This window comes from Thalassophryne amazonica, chromosome 1 (assembly GCF_902500255.1).
Source record: "Thalassophryne amazonica chromosome 1, fThaAma1.1, whole genome shotgun sequence".
Taxonomy (NCBI): Eukaryota; Metazoa; Chordata; class Actinopteri; order Batrachoidiformes; family Batrachoididae; genus Thalassophryne; species Thalassophryne amazonica.
Window position 1 is genome coordinate 69,206,522 of NC_047103.1, and position 17,816 is coordinate 69,224,337.

Here is a 17,816-nt window from a genome sequence, read left to right on the forward strand (position 1 = left end):
AATATGAAACAAAAGAATCAAAATTTTCTGTTCCTCATGACCCATCATTGCCTACCGTCTCATTCATGTGTTATCCATAGCGTATGCAGGACTCAGGTGTCCAGGGCCCAGATTTATGAAGCAGTGGGAAGGTAGATAGCCTCAGGCTAACCCTATGGACACAAAGCTAGATAAAGATAAAAGCCCGAGATGAAACGATCAAATTCTGGAGCGACACTCGGAGAGTCCAGACGAAAGACCCATCTATTCTTCCTCCGACATGGCTAGTATACCGACATAGTATGGAATTATGTTTCCTCTCCTTTTAATTCATATTAATAAGACCCCTTCACACATAGTACAAATGTGGTCAAATTGCGCATGAAGCAGGAATCATATGCAATACATGTAAAATCGTAACTGCCTCCAATGCCTCTTACACTTGTTGCTACAACTGTTTGCACACACCAGCAGCTGAAAGACAGAGTGCCCTGTGAGATCCCATTTGATCCCTCTTGTGGCAGGTGTCAGCTAAATTCCAGGTGACACACACGAACATCTGACACCACTTGCTTGGCACTTAGAAAATGTGTGTGGCCATTCACATTATTAGCATGAAAACAGTCAGCAGATGATCACTTTCGAGCTGGATGTGAAAGTTGTAGACAGTGCTGGTGGAGAGGTGCTTCCACCTCCTGAGGTGTCGGACGGTTTGCCAGAATTTCTTCGAGGCCGACCGATAGTCCTCCTCCTTGGCCTCCCCGAACTCCTCCCAGACCCGTGTTTTTGCCTCTGCGACTGCACGGGCTGCGGCACGCTTGGCCTGCCGGTACCTGTCAGCTGCCTCCGGGGTCCCACCTACCAACAAAGACAAGTAAGACTCCTTCTTCAGCTTGACGGCATCCCTTACTTCCGGCGTCCACCACCGGGTTCGGGGATTGCTGCCGCGACAGGCACCAGAGACCTTGTGACCACAGCTACGAGCGACCACATCGACAATGGAAGTGGAGAACATTGGTCCACTCGGACTCCATGTCTCCAACCTCCCCTTGGATCTGGGAAAAGCTCTCCCGGAGGTGGGAGTTGAAGACCTCGAGAGGTCACTTACACTCCTTATTATAACAAGGTTATAATATCATTGATTTTGGGGTCAGTTGATAGGAAATATTAAAATCAGTCTCAAACTTTCAGGCGTAAGCTCCGCAGGTCAGATCCAACACCCTCTGTAAAACCATGCAAAAATCACAGACAACTTCACACGTTTAAGATGTTTATTTAACTCTGGCCGGAGTTGAATAACAGGACATATCACAGTGAGCAATTTAATGACGACGACATTCAATGAGCAATGATTATATGACGTTCAGATAATTTGGTTTCATAGCGGGAGTTTTAGGAGTTAAAAACATCCTAATTTAACAGGGAATTTACTTTGGTATTTATTAACGAGAGAAGATTAATGATTTTGAATAGAGTTAAATAAAGCCAGTCTGTTTATCTAACAGGCTCCGGTCTTACTTTAGCACAGTGCAGCTGGTCTCCGCGAGGTCTGATGCTTGAAGCCGTCTGGTTTCAGTCCAGGGCCCGTCTGTCTGCACAGCTGTCTCCGGTACAGTGGCAGAGGAACTCTGCCGGTCACCCGCGCCCGGTTTCTTGGGTTCCACAGGGGCACTTTCCGTTGTCAGTGCTGTGACTTGTGACAGCGGGGTTGCAATCTGTGAGGCTTGGCTGACCGGGATGTTTATTTCTGCAGCGTTCGGTAGTCAGGACCATCAGATTAAGAGTTTGAGCTTCTTTATTCTCTATCAAAAATCACTGCGTCTTTAAACTCAGGAGAAAGAAAAGCATGGCAAACGAGCAGAAGAGAGAAAAGAAAAGAGAGCAAAAGAGCAAGAGTGAACAAAAGAGAGCGATTTCCCAGGCGCGAGCCCTTTTAAAGGTTAAAAAGCTCCACCCCCAAGAATTCTGGGTAATGTAGTCTCTGGAGTTTCTTTTGTCTAGTTTTATATAGATATAAATCAGCGTGGCTTCCAAACAAGTCCTGTAGAATAAATCTTGTAACTGCTTGTACCTGGAATTATATACCACACAACATATGTGAAGGACACACTAAATAAACGTCACCTTCAAAATTTAATGGAGTCTTCCATGACCAAATATCTATCTGTGGTGAAAATTTTGTCAAAATTTGTACAGTAGTTTTGATGTAATCCTTCAAAGCCTAAATAAAGTGATCTATTCATTCAGAATCTGGATCTGGATCACCTCCAAAATTGAGTGGAGTCTTCCATGCCCTAATATCTATCCATGGTGCAAATTTGGTGATAATCTGTGAAGTAGTTTTGACATAATCCTTCAAAGACTGCATAAAGTGAAATCATGATCCATGATCTGGATCACCTCCAAAAATTGAGTGGAGTCATCCATGCCCCAATATCTATCTGTGGTGCAAATTTGTTAATAATTAGTGAAAGAGTTTTCAGGTAATCCTTCAAAGACTATATAAAGCAATATTCTGAGCCAGAATCCAGGTCCGTATCACCTCCAAAATTCAGTGGATCCTTCCGGGCCCCAATATCGATCTGTTGTGCAACGTTGGTGAGAATCCGTGAATAGTTTTCATGTATTCCTTCAAAGCCTATATATGTAATTTAACTTTTATTGAGCCCCATTGAGACAGAGATTCCTTTGTGCAAGGAAGACCTGGAAAGTTATTCAGTTTCCAATTCACCTAACCTGTATGTCTTTAAATGTGGGAGGAAACCCACGCAAGCAAAGGGAGAAAATGCAAACTCCACACAGAAATGCGACAAATGAGAATTGAGCCTATGACCTTCTTCCAGTGAGGCAACAGTACTAACCATGAATTCACTGCCTAAAAAGGTTGGGTTGGCTGGGAATCAAACCCTGGTCTGCTGCGTGGCAGACGAGAATTCTACCACTCTAATTCTAAGAACAATGCTTATTCTTAGAGTTTTGACTTAATCCTTCAAAGCTTATGTAAAGTGAAACTTGATCCAGAATCCAGATCCAGATCTGGATCACCTCCAATTTTTAAGAGTCTTCCATGTCCTAATATCTATATGTGGTGAAAATTTCATTAAAATCTGTGCAGTAGTTTTGATGTAATCCTTCAAAGCCTATATAAAGTGAAGTATTGATCCAGAATCTGGATCACCTCCAAAACTGAGTGAAGTCTTCCATGCCCTAATATCTAGATGTGGTGCAAATTTGGTGAGAACCCGTTAATTTGTTTTGACGTAAACCTTCAAAGTCTATATAAAGTCAAAGTGTGTGTATGTCAAGTGAAATCTTGATTCCGAATCCAGATTTGGATCCAGATCACCTTCAAAATTTAATTGAGTCTTCCATGGCCTAATATGTATTTGTGGTGAAAATTTGGTGAGAATCCGCCTATATAAAGTCAATCTTGATCCAGAATCCAGATCCAGATTTGGATCACCTCCAAAATTTTATGGAGTTTTCCATGTACTAATATCGATCTGTGGTGCAAATTTGGTGAGAATCCGTGATGTAGTTTTCATGTATTCCTTCAAAGGCCTATATATTAAATTAGTTTTAATTTAACCTTTATTTACCTGGTGAGCCCCATTGAGATTGAGATCTTTTTTGCAAGGAAGACCTGGAAAATTATTACCACTGAACCACCAATGCATGTTTTTAGAGATTTGACGTAATCCTTCAAAGCCTTTTTAAAGTGAAACTTGATTCAAAATTTGGATCCAGATATACAGTTGTATGCAAAAGTTTAGGTACCCTGATCATTTTCATGATTTTCCTTTATAAGTCATTGGTTGTCTGGATTAGAAATTTCAGTTAAATATATCATATAGCAGATGAACACACTGATATTTGAGAAGTGAAATGAAGTTTCTAGTATTTACAGAAAGTGTGCAATAATTCTTTAAACAAAATTAGGCAGGTGCATAAATTAGGGCACCCTTGCCATTTTATTTATTTGAATACATTTAGCACTAATTATTGGAACACAAGATTGGTTTGGTAAGCTTATTGACCCTTGACCTCCTTACACAGGTGAATCCAATCATGAGAAAGGGTATTTAAGGTGGCCATTTGCAAATGTATCCCCTCTTTGCATCTCTTCTAATGCATAGCAACATAGGAGCATGTAAACAACTCTCAGATGACCTGAAAACAAAGCTAGTTCAACATCATGGATTATAGAAAGGATACAAAAAGCTACCTCAGAGATTTCAGCTGTCAGTTTCCACTGTGAGGAACATAGTGAGGAAATGGGAGACCACAGGCACAGTACTAGTTAAGGCCCAGAGTGGCAAGCCAAGAAATATCTCATAAGCTGAAACGAAGGATGGTGAGAACAGTCATAGTCAACCCACAGACCTGCTCCAAAAACCTACAACATGATCTTGCTGCAGATATTGTCTCTGTGCATTGTTCAACTATACAGCACACTTTGCACAAGGAGATGCTGGATGACAGAGTAATGCAGATGAAGCCTTTTGTGCATACACACCACAAACAGAGTCGGTTGAGGTATGCTAAAGCACATTTGGACAAGCCAGCTTCATTTTGGAATAAGGTGCTATGGACTGATGAAACTAAATTTGAGTTATTTGGACATAACAAGGGGCAGTATGCATGGCAGAAAAAGAACTCAGCATTCCAAGAGAAAAAAAAAAACACTTGCTACATACAGTAAAATTTGGAGGTGGTTCCATCATGCTGTGGGGCTGTGTGGCCAGTGCAGGTACTGGGAAGCTTGTTCAAGTTGAGGGTAACATGGATTCCATTCAATATCAGCAGATTCTTAAGAACAATGTTCACGAATCAGTGAAAAAGTTGAAGTTACGCCAGGGCTGAATCTTTCAACAAGACAACTACCCTAAACACTGCTCAAAATCTACTAAGGTATTCATGCAGAGGAACAAATACAATGTTCTAGAATGGCCATCTCAGTCCCCAGACCAGAATATTATTGAAAATCTGTGGTGAGATTTTAGGCGGGCTGTCCATGCTCAGAAACCAACAAACCTGACTGAACTGGAGATGTTTTGTAAAGAAGAATGGTCTGAAATACCTTCAACCAGAATCCAGGCTCTGATTGGAAGCTATAGGAAGAGTTTAGAGGCTGTTATTTCTGCAAAAGGAGGATCTACTAAATATTAATGTATTTTTTTTCTATTGGGGTGCCCAAATTTATGCACCTGGCTAATTTTGTTTAAAGAATCATTGCACACTTTCTGTAGATCCTGTAAACTCCATTTCACTTCTCAAATATTACTGTGTTTTTTTGTAAAGCAAAATCATGAAAATTATCAGGGGTGCCCAAACTTTTGCATACAACAGTAGATGTTGCCAAAATCCATGCGGCAGGTTTGACATAATCCTTCAAAGCCTATATCAAGTCAAATCTTGATCCAGAATCCAGATCTGGATCCCCTCCAGCATTCAGTGGAGTATTCCATGCGTTAATGTCTAGCTGTGGTGCAAATTTGATGACAATCTGTGAATTAGTTTTGATGTAATCCTTCAAAGCCTATTTAAAATGAAACTTTTCAGAATCAGGATCCAGATTTGGATCACCTACAAAATTCAGTGGAGGTTTCCATGTCCTAATCTCTGTGGTGAAAATCCCTTTAAAATCTGTGCAGTAGATTTGATGTAATCCTAAAAAGCCTATATAAAGGGGAATATTGATCCAGAATCTGTATCTGGATCCAGACCACCTCCAAAATACTGATGGAATCGTCCGTGGCCTAATATGTATCCACGGTGAAAATGTGGTGAGAATCTGTGAAGTAGTTTTGACATAATCCTTCAAAGCCTATATAAAGTGAAATCATGATCCAGAATCTGGATCTGGATCACTTCAAAGATTCAGTGGAGTCTTCCATGCCCCAATATCTATCTGTGGTGCAAATTTGGTGAGAATGGGCGAGTAGTTTTCACATAATCCTTCAAAGCCTATGTAAAGCAATATCCTGAGCCAGAATCCAGATCCAGATCACCTCCAAAATTTAGTAGCATCTTCCATGCCCCAATGTTGATATGTGGTGCAAAGTCAGTCTCAGACACACTGCTGTTGTGCTTTGATCGTTCCCCCGTCTTTTATGAAATAATGCTGATTTTATGTGGAAATGATTGTGCAAAAGCTCCAGATATCAGGACAAGACCAAAGGCCTAACAAATATTAACATAAACAGAACAAGGAAGTAAACTGGGAAATAAAATAGAAACCTAAAATAAGAACAACAAGGAAATAAGAGACTAAGACTAAACTAGAACAAAACTCATTATGGCTGAAGTATGATAAACAGAAAAGAAATGACCAGAACAAACAAAGACAAGACTCAAGTGACTAAAGGTAAAACAAAGAAAGAGGATCAAAAGGAAAAGTGGATGCAGACGGGGAACAAAATGTGACAAACACCCAAACTGGAGAGGACATGGGACCAAACAGGGGCAGACCTGACAGTCTACATATAAGGTCCCACAGTTGACAGTGTGTCAGAGCACAAACCAAGGATGAAGTCAGTTGAATTGTCTGTAAACCTCTGAGAGAGGATTGTTTTGAAGCAAAAATCTGAGGAAGGGTACAAAAAAATTCTGCTGCTTTGAATGTCCCAGTGAGCACAGTGGCCTCCATCATCCATCAATGGAAGACGCTCAGATCCACCAGGACACTTCCTAGAGTTGGCTGCCTGTCTAAACTGAGTGATCAGGAGAAAAGTGCCTTTGTCAGGCAGGTGACCAAGAAACCGATGGTCATTCTGTCAGAGCTCCAGAATTCCTCTGTGGAGAGAGGAGAACCTTTCAGAAGGACAACCATCTCTGCAGCAATCCAACAATAAGGTGTGTATGTAAGAGTGGCCAGACGGAAGCCACTCCTTAGTAAACGGCACATGGCAGCCCACTTGGCGTTTTCCAAAAGAAGGACTCTCAGACCATGAGAAACAAAATTCTCTGGTCTGATAAGACAAATATAAAAATTTTTTGGTGTGAATGCCAGGGATCATGTTTGGAGGAAACCAGATGTCATCCCTACGGTGAAGCATGTTGGTGGCAGCATCATGCTTTGGGGATGTTTTTCAGTGGCAGGAACTGGGAGACTAGTCAGGATTGAGGGACAGATGAATGCAGAAATGTACAGAGGCATCCTGGATGAAAACCTGCTCCAGAGCGCTCTTGACCTCAGACTGGGGTGACAGTTCATCTGTCAGCAGGACAGTGACCCTAAGTGTTGCCCATCTGGCCTGACACTCTGTCTCAACTCAACTCAACTTAACCTTTATTTCTAAAGCACGTTTACAACAACAACAGTTGATCAAAGTGCTGTACATAATAAAAAAATTGGCACCGAGTTACGCCGAATCATAAATACATGAATTAAAAATAACAATAAAATTACAACAGGCAATAAAACTGATAAAGACAAAGTAAAATAAATAGTAAAAAGTAGTAGGAAATAATTTAATTTGATTTAATTTCATTTTATTTTATTTACATAGCACTAAATCACAACAACGCCGCCTCAGGTGAAATGCATAGGGTCTAACCTTATGCATCAATCCCTAGAGCAATCACACAGGCAACAGTGGTAAGGAAAAACACCCTCTGAAGATATTGGGGAAGAAACATCAAGCAGACCAGACTCAAAGGGTTGACCCTCTGTTTGGGCCATGCTACCGGAAGACTACAAATGGTAAAATTTGTCAGCATTAAGCAACAGGAAAAACAGAAGGAATACTAAGGTGAAACAGAGACGTAATCTCTCATTTATGAAACACCAGAGAAAAGAAATAGGCTTTTAAAGAGGCTTTAAAAGTCTCTAGGGACAGGGGTGATCTAATATTAAAGGGGAGACTACTCCAGAGCCTGGGGCAGGTGCGGCAAATGCTCTCTCACCTCAGGTCTTTAATCTGGTTTTAGGGACCTCCAGCAAAAGCTGCTCAGAAGACCTTACGGCTCTGGTTGGAGTGTAAGTAAAAAAGAAGCTCTGAAAGATAGACTGGGGCTAGGTCATTGAGGACTTTAAAAACAATTAAAAGAAGTTTAAAATCAACCCAGTAATGGACCAGAAGCTAGTGAAGAGTAGCCAAGACCGGTGTAATATGGTTGGACTTTTTCTTTCCCAGATTGAGCTTTCCACTCACAGGATAAGATGTTAATCTCCTTTGTGCAAGCACGTACAGAAGTTGGTGAATGGTTTAAATTTTTGGGACACATCATCAGTCGTGCTCCTCCATCTCACAGGGTATTTTGGCCTTTCACACTATACACCCTCACCGGAGGCGGTCAGCTACAGGGTGATCAGACCTAAGCTTGCGTCGCATGCACAATTGATCATGAGTCACCTTGGTGTTGAAAAGTGAATGTCTCGTGGGACTATGCAAGGCAGGGGTATCCATTTCCCTGAGTCACGCCTAAGATAACCACATACCTCCCAGTTTGCTACTTGGGGGCCTAGCTAGGGTCATCCCTCTTAATCCAGAGCCACTGGCTGTTCCTCTCCACTGCCTCTGATGTGGTCTTGATGGCTGCGTGTTGGCTCTTGCCTTTGGCTCCCAGGTCTCTCAGCAGCTTGGTGGTAGATGACACCACAAATCCTCTGCAACCCACCTCCGCTGGTCAGACTTGTGTATTCCAGCCGCAGTGTCATGCCTCTGCAGCTAACTCAGCATACCGCAGGTGTTTTCGCTTGTATGCCTCATCCACTGCCTCCACCCAGGGTATGGTGAGCTTGATGATATACACCTTCTTCAGAGATGGAGACCAGAGCACCTTGTCAGGTCTTAGGGTGGGGGTGGCGATCTCTGGAGGAAACACAAGCTGCTGGCCAATATCCACCAGCAGTTTCCAGTCACACGCCAAATACAGCTGGCCTCTCTCCACTGGTGCAGAGGTGTTACTGGTTGCCTTGGACCCTTCACCAACAAAAGCAGTTGCCCATGGGGGATGGATACTGGCAGTGGCAAAGAATTGATGGCAGCCCACTTTGCCTCCAGAGTGGCCGCAGTGCTCCTTAGGACCTGGTTGTGGCGCCAAGTGTACCGCCCTTGGGTGAGACTGGTCTTGCACCCTACAAGTAGGTGCCGCAAGGAGGCTGGCTTGGAGCAGAGGGAACATGCTGGATCCTTACCAAACCACTGGTGGAGATTGGTTGGGGTTGGCAGGAAGTCATATGTAGCTCTGATGGAGAAGCTCAAACTTCGCGCTTCCATGGTCCACACTTCTCTCCAGCTCAGCCTCCTCCTTTCCACACTGCCCAACTGTGTCCACTGACCCTGTTTGCCAAGGGAAACTGCTTTGGCCCATCTTGCAGCTTCTTCCTGATGGGATATTTCCTCCATCACCATCGTCCTCTGCTCTTGTGCTGATGCCTTACTCCAAACTCAAAGAAAATGAGCAGCAGCTTTCTGAATAACCTGGAGGTAGTTTAGAGAAGTCTGATCCAAGCCAATGTACAGACAGTTACAATAGTCTAGTCAACTTGTGACGAAGGTGTGGATAACTTTGTCAAGATCAATCCCCCAAACAGTATAACCTTGTCTTGGATTCATTAAGATTTAATAGATTAGCACTCATCCAAGATTTGACTTCACTCAAACAATCCAATAATGGCTGCATTGGCTCATTGCCTAACGACCTTAGTGGCAGGTAAATTTGGACATCATCGGCAAAGCAGTGGAAACCTATATGGTATTTTAAAAAGATACCACTGAGAGGCAACATGTAGAAAAGGAAAAGAATAGGAGTTAGAATGGAGTCTTGAGGGACTCCACAAGTCAGTGGGGCCACATTTGAAGAAAAGTGGCCCAGCTGCACAGAAAAGCTTGGATCTGTGAGGTAAGAACTGAACCAGGTGAGAGCAGAGCCTGTAATGCCCACACACTGCTTGAGACGATGCAGCAGAATCGCATGGTCCACTGTGTCAAAGGCAGCTGACAAGTCTAAAACCATCAGGATGGCAGGACTATCTGAGTCAGCAGCTGTTTTGAAACAAGGTTCGGTCAGATCGGCACACAGAAATGATCACACAGACTGCATTTTGCTAGAACAAACAGGCGTATGTTTATTCCCCACAAAAGCAGTTACATCAAACACAAGTGGTTGCAGCGCATAAAATATCTCTTTCTCTCTTACCGTGATGCCTTTAAGGTGGAGAGCCAACACCTTCGGCAGAGTGCGCTTGTCAACCGGCTGGGCGTTCCCACGTAACCCGCAGCAGACTCTATCGGAGCATGGCTCTGCCCCCTCTTTTCTAGTGTGTGCGTGAAGGGAGGGTGAGTGGCCATCTCAAACTCCCAGGCGCACATAATTCCTTTAATCAACAGGCATCTGAAAGTTATTTCCTCTTGCAAAAACATAATGACCCCAGCTCTTCACTCCCAATTCGGAATGACCCCAGCATGCTTCACTCCCAGTCGTTAGTGGCTACAAAAACAAATTCGTGCAATCAGTGTGATAATAACAAGTACATCATTAGGGTTACTTTAAGACAGGGGCAAAACAACATAATCTTTTCTCCACACATTCCACTCTTGGTGTTTTGCACCAGTCAATTTATGTAACCACTAGCAGATTCAGGTAATGCTGGGCTCCAGCCTATTCCAACGATTATGTCCTGCCATAGCATTTCCCACATTTCTTCTAGTGATTCACAAACAAAATTTTGAGTAATATAGTCTTGATTATACCTGTTCCAAACAATATACTCATATACAAAACCCGATGTTGTGGGGTCTAATGTGACATTATATTGGTTTACTCCAAAGGGATCATGACATAGCAAAGATAACTTCATCTCATACGCTGAAATATTACCCATTCCACCTCTCGCCGTAAACGTATAACATAAACACATGTAAAAATATTACAAAAAGTCATAACACATATTGCTATAATTAATAAAATTAAGGGCGGCACTAAGGTACTCCTGGCAGTGATGGACATCCCTGAAAAGATATCCCACCAATGGTGTGCTGACGCTTGCTGTACTAATTTTGCCACATGTTTTACCCGTTCGCTAGCTATCAATGTAGACACCATGAGACTGGAGACGTTGGACGTATGTGACTCTATTAATTGCTGAATTTCCGTAGATTGTTCCAATGCGCATTTGAAATGCTCCAGGGAAAGACTCCATGGGGAATGCAATACATCCCATTGTACCGAAGTCAGCCGACTTGATACAGAATAATTAGTCAAACGATACGACGATTGGAATATTTGGAAAGGTAACTTGCCAATATACCTTTGTCTTCACTGTTGCTTGTGCCAAATAGGTGCAGGTATCAATTAAAGGTGCAACCTGGGTTTGTGTTGCCTTAGCCTCTGTTGGTAGTACCCACAGCATGTACAGGAATGATCTCCTCCCTTTAATTTCAGTACTATTACTGATCATTACTTTACTCCACGGTTTAATAGTCCAGGTGGTTCCATTGACATTACTACATGAATAACTTGTCATATTAAAAACACACATGTTCACCCTAGCACGAAGAGTGACATTACATCCCATAGTAAATACTGGTATATGGTGTCTGGCAAAACAGTTCACACATCGCCATAGTTTGCAATCACTAGTGAGATTAGCCACTTTACATGATTGGTTTGCTGAGCAGGTGTAATCATCTTGCGTTCTGTTGTTGACAGAGTTCTTCCATCCTGTTTGGAACAATGATATCTCTTCAAGTTCGTTTCCTTCTGTCATCCCCCAACAACTGGAGACCATGGCACCACCTACAAGGAGGAGTATGACCCAGCAACCGACACCTCCAATTCCGGGACTTCCACTGGTTGCCATGGCGGCGCCCACCTCCTGTGGTTCTTGATCGCCCGATCAGCAACTCCCACCAGGGCATCTAGCCTAGACAACTCAAGGGTAACTACGGGTAGAATGACGACGATTAGTCTTCTCTTACATAACACTTCGATACAGGCACATTTACCCATTTTTCTTCACCCTGATAGAGTATACTAACAGTTGCATCATTCCCTTGAGCTATAATTTCTGCCGCTTTAGGCGGTCCATTAGGTTGTTTAACCCAAACTTTGGCACCTGCTTGATCTGAGGAACCAAAGCCTTGCGTTCCTCGTGTAGTTATTACTACGGGTTTTGGTATCTCCTGTACCAACCCCATTTCTGTGTTCCCCTGAATCATGATGTCATCGATGTAATGTGAGATCATCATTTTTGTTGGAATCTGGAACTGTTCCAAATGTTCTGCCACTACCCTATGGCAGATGGTAGGGCTATGCAAATAGCCTTGTGGTAATCTGGTGAAGGTATACTGTCGGCCTTCCCAAGTAAACGCAAACTGTTCCATTCTATCCTCTGGAATTGGTATGGTAAAGAATGCGTTGGCCAAATCTATTACAGCATACCATGTACCGCTATGGTGTTGCACTCGTTCAATGATACTCACAGCATCAGGTACAGCTGAAGTCAGCGCCGGTGTATATTTATTTAGACCTCTAAAGTCCACAGTCATTCTCCATGAGCCATCCGACTTACGGACTGGCCATAAAGGATTGTTCCACTTTGTCGTTACTGGTTTTAGGACTCCTGCCTGCAAATACTCTTTAATAGTTGCAGTAATTTCTGCTTGTATTGTTTTTGCCTCCTAACCCAGTTAGCGGAACTACTGGTCCCTTCATTTTTTTCTGGATTGCCATGAATTAATGAGGCCTCCGCTCCTGTGTCCACTAAAGCCGAAGTAACTTGAACTGATTTAATCCAATAAATTTCCAATCGAACATAGGGCCTAATATCACTTGTGGACCATTGTGTTAAATCTCGGTGGGCCACAAGAGCTTGACCATTTTCCTAATCCTCATCATAACAATCAAGACTCCGGGAACGCCTTCCCTTATTCTTTCCTTTCTTTCTATCTTTCTTGACCTTACGCGTAGCAGCTATGTGCACCATGTCGTCATCAGAATCCTCCTCCTCTTCCTCCTCAATGGGAGGGGCACTCGGCTTAACTCCTTTTTCTCCTACCTGCATGATCACCATATGCACAGCCTTCAACTCCGCCCACTGACTACTGTTTCCTTCTCCTAATTCTTCTAAAGATTGACCTAATTGTGGGTTGAAAGCTCCTGCTTTCCATCGCCTTTTTCCTGCTTGATATTGACAAGAACCATCCGTAAACCATGCTCGACTTCTCTCATCATCTGACAAATCATCCCATCTTTTTCCCGCTTTCACAGGAGATTCCTCTAATGGTTGAACTTCAAAAGGTACCTCATCTTTCTCAGGAGCATCAGCTACTTGTTCATGCAACAGCGAAACCCCCTTCTCACCTGGCTTTACCCGCTCTGATAGATACCATTTCCATTTTATTACACTAGCCTCCTGAGCTGTCCCTATTCGGTGAGTGGTGGGATTACTCATCACCCATGCCAAAATTGGTATATGTGTCCTCATCATTACTTCATGTCCTGCCGTTTGCGATTCAGTTTCAATTAACGCTCAATTAAGCTGTTTTTCAAAAGGCGTATAACGCATTCTCGCATCTGGGAGTTTCCTCGACCAGAACCCTAAAGGTTTTCGTATCCTGTTTTGTTTTTGCCATAAGCTCCAATTAGCATAATCATTTAGAGCAGACACTTGAAGTTCTACTGGTCCTGATTGCATTTTTCCTAAGGACACAGCCTGCTGTATGGCTTCCTTTGCCATATCAAATGAGCATTGTTGTTCCTCCCCCATACAAACTCCTTTAACTGTCCCTCCAACTGTTTTACCTGTTGTTCTAACTTCGTCACTTTTTGTGACTTAGCACATTCTGATGAACGGACTGTGTCTAAAGTTAAGACTCGCTCCTTCCAAGCTTCTGCACAAATCCACATCATCTCCTGAATACCTCCCAATGGAGCTTTCTCTTTAACCTCCACCCGTTTTAACATCTCACATAAAACTGGTGGAGTCGCGGTGGGAATTGCTCCAGTCCACGGCCCAGGGCGTCCCCCGCGTCTCCGTAGAAGCTGGCCTATTTCTTTAAAAGTAATCCCATCCCACCCCGGGACCACTTCTTCCTGTTGAGATGCCTCCTCCGCATCTCCTTTTATTTTTCTAAAACAAGACATTTCTGTGTGTAGTCTGAGCGTAACCGTATCCTGCCGACAACGCCAAAAATGTTTTGAAACAAGGTTCGGTCAGATCGGCACACAGAAATGATCACACAGACTGCATTTTGCTAGAACAAACAGGCGTATGTTTATTCCCCACAAAAGCAGTTACATCAAGCACAAGTGGTTGCAGCGCATAAAATATCTCTTTCTCTCTTACCGTGACGCCTTTAAGGTGGAGAGCCAACACCTTCGGCAGAGTGCGCTTGTCAACCGGCTGGGCGTTCCCACGTAACCCACAGCAGACTCTATCGGAGCATGGCTCTGCCCCCTCTTTTCTAGTGTGTGCGCGAAGGGAGGGTGAGTGGCCATCTCAAACTCCCAGGCGCACATAATTCCTTTAATCAACAGGCATCTGAAAGTTATTTCCTCTTGCAAAAACATAATGACCCCAGCTCTTCACTCCCAGTTCGGAATGACCCCAGCATGCTTCACTCCCAGTCGTTAGTGGCTGCAAAAATAAATTTGTGCAATCAGTGTGATAATAACAAGTACATCATTAGGGTTACTTTAAGACAGGGCAAAACAACATAATCTTTTCTCCACACAGCAGCTAAAATCAAATCATTAAAAATTCTCAGTAGAGAATTCTCAGTGTTTCGGTGCTATGTCTGGGTTTTAAGCCAGACTGAAACTTTTTATAAATGTCCTGCTGGGCTAAACATGACTGCAACTGAATGTAGACTGCTCTCTCCAACACCTTAGATAAAAAGGGTGTTGAGATATAGGCCTAAAATTAGAAAGGATGGAAGGATCACCATTTTTCTTTTTAATTAAAGGTTTCACCACAGCATGTTTAAAAGCTAAAGGCACAGACAGAGGTAAGACTGTTGTTAAACTGCAACAAAATAGTGGCTCCTACTGAATCAAAAACTTCTCTCAGGAGACGAGGAGGAATGATGTCTAAAGAACAATTTGTAGGACGCAGATTATTATTATTAATTATTAAAACATTTAAAAGATGATTATGTCAGAAAGTTGGGCTGCTACAAAGATCCTCTCTGTGTTGTGTAGAAGGATTGGACTGTAACCAGGTTTATTTTGCCAGCCAGTCTGTCAGTCAGAGCTGCGTGTCGTCAGAGCGAGCTGCAAAAAGTTTGTACCTGAGTTTTCAGAGGTGGTGTTTGTAGTTGCCATCTGCCACGCCGGTGTTTGCCAACCCGGACAGTGGGAATACCACCTCAACCGGCAACTTAGCCCCGCGACTGGACAGCAACAACGTCTGAGGCCCGCTCAACGTGGTGAATTCACTGAGGCCGCGCGCTGCGTCATTAGAGCCGCGCGTCACGAGTGCCGCTTCCCCGAGGCCTCGTGCAGCCACCGCGGATCCATCAGCGCGGAAACACCGAGGCCGCGCGGCACCAGCGCAGTGCAGATCCATCCCGGTGATAAACAACGCAGGCTGTTAACATCGGCGATCGACAAGCTGCTCATAAACCGACCATGGGGCCTAAGAAGGTTCTGACAGCGGAGGAAGGTGACGATATTAAAAAATCTCTGGACTTTTTATCAGAGGAGATTTCTGTTGTGAAGCAGCAACAGAAATCAATCATGGATCTGGTGGAGGAGGTGAAGGCATTACGGCTCCAGAATGCCGAGAAAGACCGGCATCTGGTGCAGCTGGAAAATAGAGTGGCTGAATTGGAGCAGTACACCAGAATCAACGACGTCATCATCACAGGTCTTCACATCAAACCACGGTCCTACGCACGGGCGGTAACAGATGAGAGCGGAGGGGATCCCAGTGAACAGGAGGTCAGCTCTGTGGAAAAACAGGTTGCTGATTTCCTCCTATCTAAAGGTATAGAAATGGATTTAAATAACATTGAAGCGTGCCACCCTCTGCCCCGGAGAAATGACGGTGATAAACGAACCGTCATCATGAGATTCATCAACAGAAAACACAAAACAGCACTGTTAAAACAAGGAAGAAAACTGAAAGGGACAAACGTATTCATCAATGAACATCTCACCAAACGGAATGCCGACATCGCCAGGAAAGCACGCTTCTTGAAGAAACAGGGAAAAATCCAGCACACATGGACTTCAAACTGTAAAATATTCATCAAACTGAACGGATCACCAGAACAAGCAAAAGTCATGGCAATAAGGAACATCGAGGAGCTAGACAAATATGAACAATAGTGTTTCTTAAAGCGAGGATCTGGACAGATATGACCAATAAGGTATGAGGACACAAACACATCACAACACCATGACACAGACCAGAGGAACCTATTCATCTACTACCTATTCATCTACATCTGGAGACAAGAAGGATATAACTCAAAGGATTGCTGATCATGGAAAAGTAGAACTGAGAACATTTAAATACACAGACCACAATGTACTGGACTTGGAGCACGATATAGACCCAGACAATAATTTCTTCTCAAATATCAATGACAGTTGTTGCTATTATACAGATGAACAGTTTAATCGGATCATTAAAACGGATAACAAATTATCAATAATCCATTTCAACAGCAGAAGTCTATATGCAAACTTTAACAACATTAAAGAATATTTAAGTCAGTTTAAAAAAATATTTAACATAATTGCTATATCAGAAACATGGATCAATGAAGATAAAGGAATGGATTTTGAACTGGATGGATATGAATTTAATTGTGTAAACAGAAAGAATAAGAGTGGAGGAGGAGTGGCTGTGTATGTGGATAAGAACATGGATTATAAAATAGTAGACAATATGACAACTGTGATTGATAACTTATTAGAATGTATAACTATTGAAATATGTGAAGAAAAAAGCAAAAATGTATTAGTCAGCTGTATATATAGAGCACCAGGATCTAGTATTGAAACATTCACTGACTGTATGGGAAAAATGTTCTCAAAAACTAATCAAAAAACTGTGTTCATTTGTGGTGACTTAAATATTGATCTGCTCAATCCAAATAAGCATAAAATAACAGATGAATTTATCAGTATAATGTACAGTATGAGTTTATATCCAAAAATCACCAGGCCAAGCAGAATTACATCCCATAGTGCCACCTTAATTGATAATATATTCAGCAATGATATTGAGAATAACACTGTGAGTGGATTATTAATCAATGACATTAGTGATCATCTACCAGTTTTCATCGTTTATAATAGAAACCATCGGCGGAATCAGCCAGAGGAGAAAATAAAATACAGGCGAGTGCGGACAGAGGAAAACATGAACACACTAAAGAAGGATTTACAGGAGCAAAACTGGGAAAAGGTATACAGTGAAAGTGATGTTGATAGTGCATATGAAACTTTTTTACAAATATTTACATCATTATATGATAAAAATTGTCCAATTAAACAAGACTACAGAAAACAAAAAATCCAAGCTCGACCATGGATGACGAAAGGGTTACGAAATGCATGTAATAAGAAAAATACACTGTATAGAGAATTCATAAAACTAAAGACTAAAGAGGCAGAAAATAGATATAAGAAATACAAAAATAGATTAACTAATATTATACGGGTATGTAGGAAGGAATATTATAGTAACATATTATATAATAACAAAAACAATATTAAAGGAATATGGGATATATTAAATAGCATTATCAAAAATGGTAATAAAAAACAGAGTTACCCTCAGTATTTCATTGATAATAATGTCAAGAAGGAAAATAAGGATGAGGTAGTCAACGGTTTTAATAATTTTTTTGTAAATATTGGACCAAGCTTGGCAG

The 17,816-nt window shown here is 42.3% G+C and overlaps 1 long non-coding RNA gene across 1 annotated transcript; it reads left to right on the forward strand.

The window, feature by feature from the left end:
* The first annotated feature begins 1,550 nt into the window (after window positions 1-1,550).
* On the forward strand, window positions 1,551-17,278 carry LOC117519666. Its single transcript, XR_004563388.1, has 3 exons — window positions 1,551-1,581; window positions 9,855-9,973; window positions 17,267-17,278. It is a non-coding gene; the product is annotated as an uncharacterized LOC117519666 (long non-coding RNA).
* Window positions 17,279-17,816: the final 538 nt, after the last annotated feature.